The 13993-nt window shown below is 32.9% G+C and overlaps 1 long non-coding RNA gene across 2 annotated transcripts; it reads left to right on the top strand.

The window, feature by feature from the left end:
- Positions 1–82: 82 nt before the first annotated feature.
- On the top strand, positions 83–3047 carry LOC128042901 (uncharacterized). Of its 2 annotated transcripts, XR_008198431.1 has the most exons (5): positions 83–457; positions 1079–1158; positions 1959–2055; positions 2494–2640; positions 2724–3047. It is a non-coding gene; the product is annotated as an uncharacterized LOC128042901 (long non-coding RNA). The 2 variants fall into 2 exon arrangements; XR_008198430.1 differs by lacking the exon at positions 2494–2640 and having other exon boundaries at positions 87–457.
- The last annotated feature ends 10946 nt before the right edge of the window (positions 3048–13993 follow it).

Genomic DNA, 13993 nt, shown 5'->3' with positions numbered 1-13993 from the left:
ACAATAAAATATAATCTAATTTCTAATGCAGCAGGCTATGATACTTTTATCAACATGACATTGACAAATATGAATGAAAATTCCAATAACATCAAAGGTATTGGCTCTGGTTGTTTGAGAGTAATATATTTTCTTGAAAAGCTTTCCATCCTTTTCTAGTGTTTATTTGGCTAAAAATATTTTACTAATATAAAATTAATTACAAAACACGGGAAAAAGAAGCCCTTAATTTTGGAAAATGTCTTACCGTTTCTAATTCGGTAAGACATTTTCCGAAAAATTAGAAGCCGGCATCGATTTTCTGCTTCCCCTTCCCCCATCCTTGACACCTGATCTTCTGCTTGCCGTCAGCCAACACCGATTCTCAACACCAGACACCGGCGTTCATCAAATCTTTTCCCCATCTTTGCCTTTCGTTGTCAAAATCTGCACTGGCGTTCATCTTCCTCTCTCGAAGGTAAGCATGAAAAAAATTGATATGGGGAAAGGGTGTTGTCTTTTCTGATGTTTAACTTTGGTTTGTCGTTAGCCGGTTTGAGGAAGGGAAAAAAAGAAACATGTGTTAACTGTAGTTTATATAATATCTATGGGATTTTGACAGGATATTTATCTATTAAACAAACTTGAAAGCTGAAGTTCTGCTCTTTTTTACAGACAAACAGGACCATAAAACAAAAATCCTCTAGTTTCATGAACCCATTTTTCTTCATTACAGATTCGATCACAGTGCTTATTGTTACTTCTTTTGGGTTAAAGTGAAGCAGCGTTGGTTATGATTTCTGGTTTTTGTTATCTAAGATAGAATGATTACTGGAAATGGCTAAGGATTTTGGGTATAATAGAGAAGAATGATAACATAGAGAACTAGGAAAAACAATGCAACATTCAACTTTATGGTACCTGGCCTAGATTGTGAATACACATCATTATTCACCTATTCAGCTATGGGATTATGAATATGGAATTGATTCACCTATTAAGCTGGATATTCGGTATAGTTAGGATCTCTGTTCTTAATTTCTTCTTATCCTTCTGTAATTTTCTGCTTTTTAAGTTCACATAGCTTTTTGTTTAACAGGCTGCTGAAAAGAATCAAAGTACTAAACCAACTAGCATCGTTTGTGCTGATTGCGAAGGAAATGGTAACGAAAATTTTAGGTAATTACTTTTTTTGTCTGGTCTTTTTTTTTTCCTGAAATTAGGTCTCTTGCTTCATATAACTATAGATTTTGTTGATTATCATTGTTCTCTTGATATCTACTGATACCGACTAAACTATTAGAATTTAAGGCTGTAACTAAACTGTTAGAATTTAAGGCTGTGCTGTTAATATTGTGTATGGCAATATGGCATCTTAAACATCAATCTAGAAGGATGGTTTGAACTCCCAATTATAAGAGTGTTTAGTAATGATTCTAATTTCTTTATATAATATATATATGAAGAGTAAGCAGATCTAACCATCCAGCACGTCTTTTTATATGTAGCCTATGGTGCTTGTATTCATTCGATGCCGTGTAAGGATCTTAGATTGGTTAAACATAGATATACTTAGGTGTTGCATGGTTCATAATGATTCATTACATGGGGCTATGGTTTCCTTTTGATGGAAGGGACAGAATGAACAACAATTTCATTTCTTCTCAAGTGTGGAAGAAGCGTTTCTCTCTCAATTCACTCTTCTCTAACTTAAAAAAAAAAATTCTTCCTATTGATTAACTTATATTCTTCCACATTATGAGCCTATGTTTATCAGGTGTGAATACTTTGTCTTCTCTAACTTATTTTAACTTTTTGGATAATTATTCCAGACAACTTCCTTTATTAACAAATGTTCAAGTCAACATTTAGGCTCTTAAAGTTTTTCAATGTTCAACTCAAGAGTTCATTGTTTGAGTTCTATTATTCTGAAACGACCAACAGACAAATAATAACTAGTTTTTATATCAAACTACCAGGTGCAAAACAATGTTCTCAATGCAAAGGAACTGCGTTTAATTCAGTTGATCACTTCAATGGACAATTTAAAGCTGGTGGGCTGTGTTGGCTTTGCAGGTACCGTTTTCTTTTCCCTTACCTACCCTGATAATGATACCGAGCAGTAATATCATCTGTGTCATTTCCGGATATGATCACATTCAAAGTTTGTTATTTATTCTGTTGTCTGCATTCATCAAGGATTGAAAATTCAATTTCCTTTTTGAATTGGTATTGAGAACAACATAGAATACTGATGTTGAATTTCTGTTCTAAAAGAAAATAGAATTTTTATCTATGAACAATTCAATTGAGCACAATTCATAGTACTTTTATCTGAAATTTGTGTTTAGCGCAGACAGATTCTTGAAATGTTTTTTTTTCTTTCACGGGTAGATTCTTTAGATCTCTAAGAGAATGACTTTAGTACTTTACCTTTTCTATTGGCAAAACAAAGTAATTGATAATTGATACCTAGTATTAGGACTTATGGGCTGTTGAATTTGTCATTTCCAGTTGTAGAAACTGGCACATTCTTGGTTCCAAAGAAAGTGCTAAAGTCATTCAAGGATATAGGCAATGGTGATGCACTCATGCTTTAATCTTCCTGCAACCATGGATTAGCATCAAAATTCTTGGAAGTGATTTTATTTCAGTGAATCGGTAGCATTCTAATCCCATGGATGAAAAATGTAGAAGTACTAGCAATTGGCATTTGATAGAATTAATGTGTGCTCTTGTTGCAGGGGAAAAGGGAGATTTTATGTGGGAATTGTAATGGGTGGATTTATGAGCACCTTGGATGACTGATATAAAAGCTACAATTTTGTCTCACCAGAGGAGATTTACCATAACAAGCTTTTTAATCTCGCCCTGTTTCTTGGATTTTGGCATGCACAAGTTTGTTATATACTTAGTAAAAAAAAAGGGAACAACCTTTTTATAATTATTCAATCTTTGTTTTTTTGTATTTTTATGACACAACTAGAAATAATTTATTTGCTTTGCTTGTTTTCAATGTATGACGGTTAATATTCTAGCTTAATAATTAAGTATTGTTATATATTTAATTTGATTTATTTATTTATAAATAAATCATTGCAATATATGTAAAAACAATTTAAATTATAAATTTATTAATATATATAATAAACTCAATTAAACAATGAAAAGATAATAAATTCTTAAATATATATTTGTTTCATTTAAAACAGCTTTTATGAAATATTTTAAGAAATCGCTAAACAATGAAAATATTTTACATAAATTCATCCAAACACAAATGAAAATATTTTACATAGATTTATCCAAACACCGAAAATTAAATCATTTTCGTAAAAGTAAATCATTTTTCGAAAATATTTTCCGAAAATATTTTACTAGCAAACAAACGGAGCTTAAATAAATTCAAATTTCAAGAAAATGGTAAGATTCTTTACAATCAAACAAAGTTATCGGGAAAAGAAAAAGTAATCATTTCAAATATATAAAAGGACCATTTTATCTTCAATAAACTCATTATTATTCAATATTTATTGTTATTTTATTTCATGTTCAGTGTTAAAAGTAAGAAATTATAAATGAAAGAGACATGTATTTAAGAAATAGTGACTAATTCTCTAAGTTAGAGGTAAGATAATCATGAAATATATTTTATTTTTATGAGTGGGGATTCAACTCTCAATATCATACTTAAAAGATCAGATGAGTAATTATTACAATATGTATTGTAAATTTAGAATTTTCCCTCTTTATTAGGTGGCGCTTAAAAGATTGGGTTGATGGTAAACTAGAAGTTTGATTAAAAGAAAGGGATAAGCATTTTGAAAAGGAAAAATAGGCTTATAAGATCATATCCCACTGTTGGAGATGATTGTAGGTTTGTTTTGTCCTAACTCTGAAATTCCCATATAGGTTTTTTTCTAGCTAAACCCCGTAATCATACACAAAAGTCCACGCTCTCCTCAAAATGAGTTTAGCTATTACAACCCAGAATTAACAAATGGAAAGCTTTCGTTATTCTAAAGTAAAGTCGATTATTTAACCTAATATAATTATTATTTACAATTATAATTTTCAGTCTATAAGTAAATCTGATATGTTTGAATGATAATTAATTTTTTCTATCATTATAAATTTGGAGAGTGAATGAATTATTAGAATTTGAGTTTTGTTCATTGGTGTCAACTGTCAACCAATAACAATTTTACTATGATTTTATTGGCAGTTAAATAATAGACATTAGTGTTGAAAGAAGTTATTAAACTAGCCTTCCTTCCTTTAAATTGATTGTATGTATAAAATTATTTTAAATATAATATATTTATACTATTTTAAATATATTATATGCATAAAAGTTGCATCAAAATTAATATTAAATAAAATATGGTGATATGAAATTATAAACATAAAATTGAACTATAAAAATACATTTTTTTATGTCTAAGTCGTACTTTAATATTTATATTATATGAGTAATTTAAATAAAACACGATATATTTTTAGACATAATTCGAAATGTTTAATAATAAATAGAGGTGCTCATGGGCCGGGCGGCCCGGCCTAGCCCGACGGCCCGCCCGAAATATGGGAGGGTTTGGGTAAAAATATAGGCCCGAAATATGGGCTTGGGCAAAAAACGAGGCCCATTTAGAAAATGGGCCGGGCTTCGGGCACCACTTTTTCGGCCCGGGCCCGGCCCGATATAATAAATATATTTATTTTTTTAATTTTAAAATTTTTTTACATACTTTTTTAATTTTTTTTAATTTTAAAATATTTTTAAAATACTTTTTTTAATTTTAAAATATTTTTAAAATACTTTTATTAATTATTTTTAATTTTTTAAAATTTTAAAATAAAAATAGGCCGGGCCGGGCCGGGCCCGGGCTTATGATTTTTTTCCCGGGCCGGGCTTGGGCAAAATCTTAGGCCCATATTTCGGGCCGGGCTAAAATTTTTTTATGGGCCCGGCCCAGCCCGGCCCATGAGCACCTCTAATAATAAATATAAATATCATTACTTTTTTAATTTTTTTAAGGTTTAAGGGTGTAAACAACTTTTAAACTTTTGTAAGAAAAGCAATTAAACTCCTATTTTTTCCCACTCAATTAGGTATTTGAACTGTCAAAATGTATCAAAAAAAATCTTTTAACCGTCAATTTAACCGTTGACCATTAAAGTTAGCGGCACTCAATTTTTTTCAATTAAAACCATCACGTATTGCATCATGATGTGATATGTGGCGAAAAATGATAAAAGATAAAAATCAATAAAAAGTTATAGAAAATATTAAAAATGATAAAAATCATTAAAATTTTATTTAAAATAGAAAAAATTATAAAATCTTAATGAATTTATAAACAATGTATTTTTTATAAAATCAGTAAAAATATAATTTTTATAAAATTGTAAAAATATTATAAAAATTATAAAATCAAATAGAGGAAAGTGTTATATCGTTGAATGAATTGATAAAAGTTGACGAAGATTTTTACATCGAACTACTATGAGAGTTGCTTCTATTGGGAGTGTTACATACATGGGTAAAAGTGTAAAATATTGATAAAAGGTCAAATATGTGAGTTTAAGTGTTTTAAAGTATTTGAATTGGTTAATTGAATGAAAATATTATATTTAGATCAAGAAACGGATCAATTGGTTGATAATTGCGGGAAAGGAAAAGTCGTCGAGTAGTTGTCGTTGAAGTTTTTGTAGCTATTGTGATTAGGTAAGTCTGCAACTTAGTTAAATTAATTAGTTGTTGTTTTTGTGATATATTATCTATCTATATATGTTGTGATTGAGCTTATTTACGGGTTAAATGGTTAAGGATGAAATGGGCTAAGTTGAAATGATAATTAAATTAAAGTTTATGTTTGAAAATGAGAAACTACATGGACGAATTCTTGTGATGAAATAATGTGTATATGACTAAATGATATAGATATGAAACATGACCTATATGAACATTGTGAATGCTTAGGATACAGATGACATGTCATTAGAGGTTATTCATAGTTTTGAGTGTTGGTCTTGGATGTCCTACCGATGGCTGAGGTCTTGCATTTGTTGCAGATTCTCCATAGCTCGTGTGAGCAACATCGTGTTGCCTAACATCCTGCCCACAGCTCGTGTGAGCAGGCCCATTTCATAGCTAGTGTGAGCATTTATAGTTACAGTGCAGTTACAGTTACAATCACACTTTGTGTGAGCATTGTTCCCGAGTATCCAACGTTATTTCATTTAGTTCATCGGGTGTTAAATGTATAAAATGGAACAGAAATGCAAAACTATTATAATGAATGAGACATTGAATGGAGAAATTGATATGATTTATTAAAATGAAATGTGATATACAAAATGGTTATGAGCTAAATGTGTAAAATGAAATGGTTATATGAAATAGATATACAGAATGGTATATGAATAAGTTATATGGAAACATATATACGAAATGATTATATGAAAATAGTTGTATGGAGTTTTTATACGAAATGTTTATATGGATAGATATGTACAAAGGGACAATTGAAATGAACTCTTGAAATGGAAATGTAATGTAACATCCCGTTTTTCAAAAGTGTCGGAAACAGTGGTTTCGGGATCACAATTTTGACATATCAATCTATAAATATTAATTATTTAATATTTACGAAGCCAATAGTGTCGTATTAAAAGTTGGTTAGGAAATTTTAATGTTTAATTAGTTAGTTAAGAAAAATAGACTAAATTGTAGAAGTTGCTAAAGTTAATATATATTAGTTAAATGTGATAAATGCTATGAAATAACAAACTAAGGGATTTTATTGGTAATTATGCCATTTTAGATTAGGGTGGACTGATTAGGTGGTTTATAACATGAAATTATATTACTTTTAAAAAGGTAAAGAAGTAATTTCAAAATTAAAGAAAAATTAAAATAAATTAAAGACTAAAGAAACATAATCTTTTTGGGATGTTTCTTTCTTCTTCACAAACCAATTTCCATTGATGAGCTAGGGGAGAATCGGCAAGCTTTTTTTTCCTTGCATGTGAGTCGATTTTGATTCTGTTTTTAGTAATTTTTATGTTTTTAAGATAGTTGCAACTTGGTCCAACTAACCCGGGTGTCAAATTATGAAATTGTTAAATGTTTTGACTTGTGCCATTGTTTAAATTGTTAGATTTTTGAAGTTTTATGATAGATTTATAAGTTTGATAGCTAAATAGGATTATTTTGTAAAGTGATTTTTAATGATTTTGATATTTAAGGATTTATTTGTTAAATTTGTAAAATCTCATGAATTTTTGTGAATTGGATAAATGTACGGGCTGTTCATGGAATATAAGAAATTCGGCTAGCATGAATTAAGCTTATTTGTGTTCAATTTGATAGTTTAAAGTTTAAGAACTAAATAAAAAGGAAAGTTTAGGGGTAAAATTGTAAAGGTGATTAAAAGGACTTAATTGTTCAAATTGGGTATTTATAAGATTTGAATGGATTTAATTAAATTAAATTATACTTTAGATCAAGAATATCAACGTGTGGAGGACGTACGAGGAAAAGGAAAAATCGTTGATTAGTCCCTGATAGTTTATTTATCTACCAAGTAAGTTTCTACTGATGTTTTGGTTATGATTTGATATTAATGTTATTAATTATACCTATATACATATTGAGTTGTCATTATAGTGAATAATTTGATCTATAAAGAGTAGAAATAAATTTTCTGAAAAAATTTCGATGGATCGAGTAAAAGTTTCATACATGAGAATACTGTCTGAGTATGTGTTATGGACCGAGCTCCTACATGTGTTGCAGACTCGGGTTAACATGAGACTCAGATTTAGCCTGAATTAGCTATCTGTTGTCGTTTAATACATTTACCTAGCTCTAGCCAAGCTAGTTTACTTGTGTTGTCTTTAGTTTAACTCGAAAGGGTAACCTGATGCAACTAATCTGTATTCAATTAGCTCTTATGAGCATTATTTGTTTCTGGACTTACGTATTGAGTACTTTTACAAAGATCCATTGTAATAATAAAAGTTATTCGATATGGATTTATTCCAAAACGTATAATAAGTTATGAATTCTAAATATTCGTATGTTTAAATGTTACCGACTATGATTTTCTGAATCATGTTGAAACAAGGTTGAAGTTCAATTGATTATAGGCTCATAGCTATTTAATGAACATAGTAAGTAGTGTGTTGATTTTGTGTAAGCTTACTAAGTATTTCTTATACTTACTTTGGATATTATTTCTCTGTAGATCTTGAACTATTGGAGCATACATATTCCTTCATCTCTTTTTGGTAGTTTTTGAAGTCTCAATCTATGGTTAATCATGGCATGTAAATAGGGTGTTTGTTTTGTAAGAATATGGACATGTTTTGGTACCTTGAGTTGTAATGTATCTTTATACAAGTTTAGTCCTAATAACTATATTGCAAGTTTGATCTTTTGGTTATATATGGCATAACTCATATTGATTTGGTATTTAATGGTTAAATGGATGAATTGATGAGTGAATTTGTGATAGATGAATGTGCTTTTTTTTAGGTGTTTGAATTGTGGTGTCAATGAGGACACATTGGTTAGACATTTAGGATGAATGTTTTGGCATATTTTAGGCTTGTCAAATGTGTTTTTAAGGTATGAATGGCCGCCTTCGGACATACTAACGTCCAGAGTGTGAATACTGCTACAAAATATATGGAATTTGGGGCGGTGTTCGCAAGTATATGGGTCAGGTTGTAATATATTTTGTTTACAACAAAACACTTAGTAAGTATTTCAAAGATCATACCCAAGGGAGGCTAGTACTAAATTAATTCTAACCTAAACACCAATAGATTGAATTAGTAATTTAAGTAAACTATATTACGAATGAACATAAATAAAGGATTTTTAGGGGTTTTATAATAATAAAGACAAAATAACATAAAAGAAATAAACTTCAAGAGATAAAAAGGGAGAATAAATCAAATCTTGATGATGGGTATGTAACACCCCAGACCCGACCTAGACGTTATGGCCGAATCTGACGACATCACATGGTAGTGCTTTTCGAAAAATATGTCATCGCTAAATCATCTTTTCTATTTTACCATTTTTTATTATCTTATGTTAACTTCCAATCGTGTTGTTCGTTTTCAAAACATTATTCATTTACAAATCGTTATTTAATTTCAAAACATTTTTTTTATTGCGAAAGCTTTTAAACGGTTTGCTTATTCGTGGTATTTTTGATAAAACATTAATTTCAATTGAAAACCTGAGTTTTACCTAACACTAGTAGATTTAAATCATAAAACCGTATAAAATCCAAATTTTATATCAAAATTCGTAAAGGCCATAATTACAGCAAAATACTCTGAAATAAAAGTAAAATCATAAATAGGGAGTAAATAGTGTAAAAGAAGTCGTGTGGCCACCACTGAGTCCTCCGTTGCACCGATCCACCTAAATCTGGGGATTACCTATACAGATTAAACAGAAGGGGTGAGTTTACGTAAACTCAGTGTGTAATCCCCATACAAATGAATAGACAATAAACAGATAATCACAGTTTGAGCTTAAGCCCTTTTTTGTATCAGTATGAGTCTCGTTTGGGCCTTAGCTCATCTCAGTACAAAAACAGTCGTGCAGTAGGGCTTTAGCCCAACACAATATTAGTAGCAGTAACAGATATGCAGTCACAAAAATCCTACCCATCCAGCCTCTATACACCATCTCCGTCCAACCTTACACTCCATGTGGGGATATAATTAAGCCACCCATCCCTACACTCTAAGTAGTACCAAATGCAACACTAGACAGTAGTTTGCAGCTGAGCTGCCAGTAAAGTAGGCTCGAGACCTTTCAGTACACTTCCTCCGAACATTATAATCCTCCAACCCAATGCAATGCAATATATAGATATGACGTGCTATAACATAATATCATGCATGTAAACAGGGCATACAGTATCAAATTAGTGGGACATCATCAGGCTTAATCATATCAGTCATATAGTCATTTCAGTCAATTAGGGGTCTAGGTAAACTTATCGACCCTACGGTAAGTTCATAGTCGACTTGGGCGACCCATGCAACCTTATCAGTCAAAGAGTGAAAATGGGCCTACTAGCCCATGATGTTCGCCCATGTGGTCCGCATGACCTAAATTAGCCTTGGCCTCGTGATCCATTTTAATGTAACCCATGCTAGTTAATTATTCATATGTGTTTCCACTATTTACTTATATGATCCTTCAAAGCTGTCTACTTGAGTCACTGTTACTAAATTATTTGTATCTTAAGCTACAGAATTTCGAATTAAGATCTGCAAATTTTCCCTAAAACTAGACTCACATATCTTCTTACCATAAAATTTTTAGAATTATTGGTTTAGCCAATAAGTACAGTTTATTCTTTAAATTTTCCCCTATTCTGTTGTCTGACAGTTTTGATTTTTTTGCACTAAAAATTAATTATCTTCTCGTACAAAATTTGGATGATGTTCCCATTTGTTTATCTTGAAAATAGGCTCATTCAGGATTTTAAACATATAAATTATAACCAATAATTATTTTTATACAATTTTTAATAATTTTCCAAAGTCAAGACAAGGGATTCCGAAATTATTCTGACCTTATCTCACTAAAATTCAAATATCTCATAATATGAAATTCTTTTGCTTATTTCATTTCTTCTATGAGAAACTAGACTAAAATATATTTAATCCCATATTTTTTCATCCTCTAATTCAATTTCCACAATTTATGGTGATTTTTCAAAGTTAGCCTACTGCTGCTGTCCAAACAGTAAGCAATTTTGGCTTTTCGCCGAATCCATTAATTTTGTGTTTTGGGTACACACCTGGTTTTGTTTGATGCTAAAATAGTCCCCGAACACTCCAAAGCCTATAATTGAACAAATAACACCATAATCAGTCTTACCCAGTGATTAATCAAAATCCCGAAACCAAAATACTTATGCATGAAACGATAAACACTTACTACAAAAACTTCAAATCGGTATGTTTACGAAAATCGCGAGGAGAACCTTAATCCTCTCGAAACGCTGCTGCCAACACCCCGGAATTAGACTATTGGACACAAAATAATCTCTTAAAATGATACCCAACAACTTACTGAATTTGCACAAGTGTTGCTTAACGCTACAAAATTAAGAGGAAAGAAGGGGGAACAAGGGAATTTCAGCAGTAGAGGAAAGGAGAGAAAAGATAATCGCGAAAGAAGCAAAGAAGAAAAAAATTCGACAGAGATGGGAAAGAGATAACGTCAGAAAGATGGAGAGAAAAACGAGTCTCTTTTTTTTCAAGAAAGGAAAAAGTGATAAGATTTTGGATATTCTCCCCCATAATCCCCTAATTCACTCCTACAATCGCTCCCTCAGTTCCCACTACACATCCACCACTCAGCAACCCAGTTCAGCACAACTCTTGCCGAAATTAGGAGCAAAAATACAACCTTTGCCATCCCAAAGATTCGAATCCATGATATCCCTCACACTAACACTCCACTTATCCACCCGACCAGCAGACCAATTTTGTTAATTATTTGCCAACTTTTACTTAAAAACCTACTGACCAAAGATATGGCTTATTCATAAAAACACCATAATTTGCCCAAGTTCTAGCTTAAACTATTTGTGTCAAACATTCACAATACCCAAAATTAAAATTTTGGGGCGTTACAATTCTACCCACTAAAGAAAATTTCGTCCTCGAAATTTATCTGATCAGAATAGACGAGGACACTGCTGACACATCGCATCCTCAGGCTCCCATGTGGCCTCATTAGTGTTATGATTATGCCATAGAACCTTTACTAATGGAATGGATTTCCTTCTCAGAACCTTAACGTCGCGATCCAGAATTTGAACTGGCTTCTCCTCAAAGGTCAGATCTGGCCTAACCTCGATCTCAACAGGAACAATATGTGTGGGACCAGAGCGGTAGCGCCTCAACATATAGACGTGGAACACGTTGTGAATCCGATTTAATTTTAGAGGTAACTCTAACTGGTAGGCAACCGGTCCTGCACGTTTTAGTATGCGGTAAGGCCCAATAAACCTAAGGCTCAACTTACCCTTATGACCAAACCTTAATACCTTCTTCCATGGCGAGACCTTAAGAAAAACGAAATCCCCCACAGAATACTCAATCTCTCGACGCTTGAGATCGACGTAGGACTTTTGCCTATCAGATGCCACTTTCAATAGGTCCTGAATCAGTCTAACTTTATCCTCGGTATTAGAAACTAGTTTAGGGCCCAGAACACGCCGCTCGCCCAACTCAGTCCAACATGAAGGTGTGCGACACTTATGATCATATAAAGCCTTGTAAGGTGCCATTTGAACGCTAGACTGATAGCTGTTGTTATAAGCAAAGTCTGCTAACGGCAAGTAATCCTCCCAACTGCTTCGAAAATCAATCACACAACTTCTCAACATAACCTTCAGTACCTAAATCACCCTCTCTGACTGACCGTTAGTTTAAGGATGGAACGCAGTACTAAAGTTCAATCTTGTACCCAGAGCTTCATGTAACTTCCTCCAAAATCTGGACGTGAAACGAGGATCCCTATTAAAGGTGATCGAAACTGGTACTCCATGCAATCTCATTATCTCAAAAATATAAAGCTTCACCAGCTTGTGCAGAGAATAATCAGTACGAACCGGTATAAAGTGGGCAAACTTGGTCAATTGATCCACGATGACCCATATTGAATCCTTCTTAGTGGGTGTTAGAGGTAACCCATTAACGAAATCCATAGTTACGCGCTCCCATTTCCAAAGGGGAATCTTAACCGACTGCAACAAACCCGAAGATAACTGATGATCAGCCTTATCCTGCTGGCAAGTTAGACGTCTGCCTACAAAATTAGTAACCTCACGTTTCAACCCTGGCTACCAATATAACTCACGAAGGTCTCGGTACATCTTATTTCTGCCAGGTGTATAGCATAAGAGCTATTATGCGCCTTTTGCAGTATAGATTGCCTTAATTCAGTATCTTTCAATACACAGATTCTCTCAAGAAAATAGAGTACCCCTTTGCTATTCAGTCCAAAATCCTCGCTATTTCTACTCTCAACCTGTTGGAAACGAAGTCCCAACGACTCATCCTCTTTTTGCTTACCCTTAATCTACTCTATCCACGTCGGTTTAACTTGTAATTCGGCCAACAGACTACCATCATCAAATAAACTTAGGCGAGCAAATATCGCCCTCAAATCAGTCATAGCCCTACGGCTCAGTGCATCAACCACCACATTGGCTTTACCAAGGTGGTACTCAATGGTGCAGTCATAGTCTTTAAACAGCTCAATCCTTATGCGCTGTCTAAGATTAAACTTCTTCTGAGTGAGGAGATACTTGAGGCTCTTATGATCAGTGTAGATGATACACTTCTCACCATACAAATAATGCCTCCAGATTTTCAGTGCGAATACCACAGCGACCAACTCCAAGTCATGCTTTGGATAATTCGCCTTATGGGTCTTTAGCTGACGAGATGCATAGGCTACCACCTTACCATCCTGCATTAACACACATCCCAAACCGACATTTGATGCATCACTATAAATAGTAAACTCCTTTTCAGGCTCTGGCTGTATCAGAATAGCATTAGACAGTATAGTCTTGAGCTTCTCAAAGCTCTCTTGCTATGCACCAGTCCAGTTAAACGGCACACCCTTACGTAACAACTTAGTTAAAGGTGCTGCAATCAATGAAAAACCCTCTACAACTTGTCAATAATATCCTGCTAGTCCCAGAAAACTACAGATCTCAGACATGTTCCTAGGCTGCTTTCACTCTAACACATCCTTAATCTTTCGAGGATCAACTTGAATTCGCTTAGTCGGAACTACATGACCAAGAAATGTCTCCTCGCGTAGCTAGAACTTGCACTTACTAAACTTAGCATAGAGCTGTTTTTCCCTCAAAGTCTAAAGAATGACTCGAAGGTGCTTATCATGGTCATCCTTATTCCTCGAGTAAACCAGTATGTCGTCGATGAATAC

The sequence above is a fragment of the Gossypium raimondii genome, chromosome 8 (genome assembly GCF_025698545.1).
Source record: "Gossypium raimondii isolate GPD5lz chromosome 8, ASM2569854v1, whole genome shotgun sequence".
NCBI lineage: Eukaryota > Viridiplantae > Streptophyta > Magnoliopsida > Malvales > Malvaceae > Gossypium > Gossypium raimondii.
Note: the sequence above shows the minus strand (reverse complement) of the source record. Positions and strands in the feature narration are given on the sequence as shown.